We start from the raw sequence: 5743 nt of genomic DNA on the forward strand, positions 1-5743 counted from the left end.
AATATCTCAACGTAACAACACGAAAATTTAACTCCATTCCGTAGGTCATCAACCACTTTTTTCTCTTATTTTTGTCCTTTGGGGCACAAGCAAGAACCTTTTCCGTCGAAAAAATAGAATTACTTGAGTGGCGGGGCACTAAATACGATATATATGGTTTTCACATGTTTGTCTGTTGAATATCCATGCTGCAATACACTTATTCCTCTAACCAAATGATGTGGGTGTCCAACGTAGAACCTTCTTATTTTCATTTAATCTTTCCAAATCTCCCCAAACAATCTCCTTTATTTGTTTCAGCAATGCCTTGGCAACCCAAAATATTCACAGTGTGCATTTTGTCGTTAAAAAAGGAATTATTTTGGCCAAATTTGCATTTGAGCCTTCGTAGATCGGTTTTCTTTCCACTTTCTTAGTCTGTCATCAGTGGATACCGTGCAGTGACGTCATGCTCCGATGACGTCGTGTTTTCAAGCAGCCGACGAAGATCAATTTTTAAAGGCTCATAACTCAGCTAAAAAGCATTATTCATACGCGAAAATTTCGGCGAGTATATTTGAGGTAGAGGCCTTCTTACTCCAGTACTCTAAAAAAATTTGTGCATGTTCCCCATTATAGAGCAACTAGATGGCCACCCGGCGTTGCTCGGGAAGGATAGTACCCAGAGAAGGGGAAACATAGAACTTGGAATTCATGTTAATATTTACCTCTCAACGGGAAAATATGAAATAACGCCAGAGGAAATTCGATTTGTCGGAATGCGCCGTTATAATAACGGAAAGGTTTTTCGTGGGCCTGAGGACCTGTGAACGTAGAGGTAGCGAGAAAAGGTAGTATTGGAACTGGAAATCACCAAATCAGCCGATAAAAAAACTACGCAGAGAACGCAACCGAAAGTAGCACTACGCTTTGAGAGCATGAGATACACCTACGTAATATCTTTGATCGCAATCCATGGAGCCTTATGGAAACGCATAGTGGACAGACGAACAGACATTCTCTTTAATATATATATGTAGATGTCCCCAACTCTAATGAAATGACCCTTTTGTACCCAAATTATTTTGTAGCATAATGAATCCCTCCCTTTTTAGAATGTACAAAATCTCTTTGATGGAAATTTTGACTGGTCTATAAGGTTTGAGAATATCATGCTTACCAATCTTTATACAAGAGTGAGAACGAAAAGAAAAGTTTGGGCGCACTATATTCCGACTATCATTTCCTGAGTAATGTAGGTATAAAGGATATTGCCAAAATGCTTATTTTTATTATATGAACTCGCTTTCTAGGTTTTTACTACCGGTTTCGTCGCGGTTCGACATCATCTGGTATGAATGCAGGAAATACCAACTATTGAATATACATGGTCAATTAGGGCGGAAGGATACTGACAAAAGGTGATGGATGTTGTGTGAAGGGATAGTGACAATTAAGACACATCTATAAACCCCTTCATGTAGGCAGTGTAACGTATTTGTGGCAATCTGCATTGGCGCATTGAGGTGGAGTTGTGAGGCCAGGGGGTGGAGGATTTTTATTACGTGGGTCATTATTTGTTGTCATATTTTCGTTTTGATTGTGATTAACATGCTTAGATGCATCGTTGCACTTTCTTGGATTTTCTTTGCAATATTACTATTCAGCGCATTAATATGATGTGATATGTATTGCACTTCATGACCGAGACTGCTTAGGATAAATTAAGAGAGATATTTTGTCGAACGGATAGATATGAAAATTCCTTTTTCCCTCGAACCATAAAGGACTTTAATAAATGCCGGTCGTAATTTCGTTGGAGCGTTTCCTTTTTATGTGCATATCGCTAGTGTCCAAACACCCCCTGCCACACGCCTTTTAGGCGGCTTGCAGGGTAGTATGTAGATGTAATTTTAATTTCATGAAAAAGAAGCTTCAAGTAGCCTGGAAACTGGCCAACCCTTATGCATTAACTGATTTGACTTGAACGCTATTATTTCTCACTATATTATTCTACTGAAAACAAGAGTAATATATTGATTGATCTGAATTGTTTAGTGAAAGTAGACGAAAGGAAAATAGAAGAAAGCATGGATTTTTACAAAATCTTTTTGGACACGAAGGAGAGTAATCAGGTAAACATACACACGATAGATGCTCGGAAATCGAAGTTCATCAATCGTTGCTGCGTTCCCTTTCTCGGAACAGAAAGCATTCCCGTGGTGAGTAAATTAAAATATCTCATTAAGCATTTTAAAAATATTTTCGGACCGAATTGGATTGAAAAGTGAAATGCTCTTCCGAAGCATGTTGGAAGTCCCGTACGCAGTCATAGGTTGTTTATTTATTATTTTTATTGGATTGAAGAGAGTATAACGGCAGGTCACAGGTTTTGTCAACAAGCAGAACGAATCAAAAGAACATTTATTCATGGCTCTTAGTTCTGGAGAATTCTTCCCTCCCCCATTCAATTATTCTTCATTCCGTTTATCGTATTTGCCCCCGTAAATTGACAAGCGTGTCCACTCCCTTAAATTTCCTGATATTATTCTTTTTAATTTTGGCGGTGAACGCAGTTCATCCTATATTAAACTGCTTATATCATGAAAAAATATCACAATATTTTAACGATTAATATAAATAATTAAATTAAGATGTTACTCGTTTATCCAATTTTACCAAAAATATATTCCATCTTGTATTCCATACCTAAGCAGAAACTTATAATAAACTCAATGGTTTCAGGCTTAACTTTGTAAAAATTCATTGTAAACAATAAAAATAATTTTGTTAATATTTTAAAAATTAAAATTATACTTACTAACCAATACTTGTGAGAGGTGATAAAATTACGAAAATATTTAATTGGGGAAGTATCTGTTGCCGTTTTAATTTTTTCTACTAGAATTTCATTGTAGGTATACGCCGAGGAATGGATTATATTGGAAGTCTAGATTGCTTAATGAAATATTCTTAATGGAGAATATACCAAATTATTTAATTTGGCGTGGAAATTGACGTTTTAAATCACTGAATTCATCACTTAAATATAAGGTTGAACGGAAAAAGTGCGTCCGTCAATGTAATATCAGATAGATTTTTTTCCGGTTGATATATTTATTTACCCTATTGATATCATAATGAACTTTTTGCCACTTGAAAAATATTTCTGTCATTCGAAGCAAACCTAAACGAACAAAATTTATACGAGAATACCAACATAACTCTAGATCTCTTTTTTATATGCTGTAAAATGCTTATAATTTACCTCTGTCACAGCATGACATGAATTTTGTGTCTAAATCAATGCTTTAGATTGACCGGTTTCCAATGATTATTAATTATTTTTACCTGTGTCCGTGAGCAAGCTCCAAACTGCTAGTTTCTTTATGTAATTCAGAAATGATGTGTGATCTTATTGTTATTATTTCTCATACATTTTGTGCGTACTTTAACCTTGTAGCACAGCTTTATGATAAGGATACAGAATAAAAAAAGAGATTCCTGTCATGGAGGAAATTCATTTGATCATCTGTTGTTGCGGGAATCACATTAAGGAGCCAATATTTAACATATTAGCATTAAAAACCTTACCTTTGCAGTAACATTAAAATAAACTACTCCATAATTGGCATTTTATGTGAAGCCATTTTATACATTAAGAACTTACGGATTCGTTTGAAATTTCCAACCACAACAAAGTTTATTTTCACCGAGACAAAAGCACATTAGCTCTCAAAATCGGATGCAATGTTCACAATTAGTTTATTCCTATAGAAACAAAATTCATATGGAAAAATACGTTCACAAGTGCCATTTCCAATTAAATATTCTTGATTTTCTCATCCAAAATAATTCATTTAAGAATAAGAATCTTAAAATAGCATAATTTGAGCAGAGAAACAGCCTGGATGATAACCATCAATCCTTCTCTTCTGGGCTTATTCTCTATTAATAATGACATTAATAGTTATACTAATTATTCATTCTTTTCTGCATAAAGATTTCCGTTATTTGATAAAGTGACGGATGAGTGAATAAACCTTTTTAATTCCTCTGCGAAACCCGAAGGAGCAACTGAAATACGCAATTTGTCCTCATTTGACCAATTAACTTGTTATAATATAATTCAAGTAGGGTATAAAGTGAAAAAACTGTGTAGTTAAAAGTAAGGTATCCTCTTTGTACTTTACGTTAATAATTTTATGTAATAACAGATAAATATGGGCCGATTTTACATCTTGATGGTGCTTTACATGGTAGTCTATCTGGTCTAATATGGTGCTTTTTGGAAATTAAGACAAGATATTGTAAAAAAATACCTTTATGGAACACTGGTACAATTATTTTAAAAGAGTTCTCCATCAGGACATCTTTTTTTCCATAGAAAAAATAAAGCAAATTTTCAATTCCTTAAAAAATAGACTGCTTCTACTCTGTTTTGTCCGAAAGATTTCCACTTCCTTACTTGAAAACACACTTTTCTCCAATTTTATTCTCTGCAACGTTCGTTCATTCCATACATTTTGATGGGCCCTATGGCGAATCACCATCACTGCATTCCCTGGAATAAAAGACATTTATAACAAAATATTTAGTATGTAATTATAAAACATAGACAAAAATAATGACTTTTCTAGACGGATGACTGACGAAATGCTGAATTTTCTAAAAATAGACGAAAATAATGACTATTTTCAGTTAATATCTTTACAATATTCAAGCATTTTGTATATTTGAAAAAACGTATATATTTCACTCACACAGTTGCCCATTGGGGCGATGCATTGAGGTACAACGACATAAATAATATTAAACTAGTTTTTGGCTTTCAAGGACTTTGTGACGATTGAAATATCCGCCAGTTTCTACTATTCATTCAAGTCATTATGAAGGGATAACCTTTCTTCCCTACATGACCGCAAAAAAGTAGAAAAAAGATATTGCTTAAGAATTGGTATTACGTTAAATTAAAGGTGAAGTAAATAGTGCAGATTTATGAATCAATAATAATATATTCTCTTTCAGAAATACTAAGGAAATAATTTATTTATTTGCAGTGAAGATTGAAATAAACTTAGTATCGCAAACTAAATCGCGATCGATCTCGGAAAGCAGCTTACGTCATTCATTGACTTAAGTAATGTTTTGCATGGGATGAAAACAATTTAGGCTGATGTCATCATTACCGCTAGATAAGTAAAATTAGGGACTTCTATAGATAAAACGTCTAGTTTTGTGAGAAAATGAGAATAAGTTTGATGTTTAGTGTAATTTTAATTGAAAATTCAATAGGGTGTCTTCATTTAAATTTTATATTCTATTGTATAGTTCTGAAAGTAATTTTCACAATCGGGTATTATCAAAAGGCCTTAAATGACTATGATTTCTCCTTCGCAGGAGTATTCGGAACTTATAATCTTTGTAGGAGGACCCTATATTCCATCTGAGTTTTCGCTAATTTTTTAACTAATGGCTCCGCGACAGTGGTTGATACAAAATAATTTTGAGAAAATTTTGGACCTAGAAATTTAATATCAGCTTGCTACTTTTCCACTTGTGGCAAAATTGGTCTTGAAGAAAGTAATTTTTTCGTCCCACCCTGTTGTTCAAGTATCCGAGGGTCTGGGAGCAGGTTTCTATGAGCGATTCTTGATTGTATCGTTACATGAGGAGTAAAAAGAGATGCATATTCCCATTAATGAAAGTAGTCTATTCTGTAACGGTAACAAAGTGATCACCTTTTCATAATTACCCTTGGCAA

This window comes from Ischnura elegans, chromosome 4 (assembly GCF_921293095.1).
Source record: "Ischnura elegans chromosome 4, ioIscEleg1.1, whole genome shotgun sequence".
NCBI lineage: Eukaryota > Metazoa > Arthropoda > Insecta > Odonata > Coenagrionidae > Ischnura > Ischnura elegans.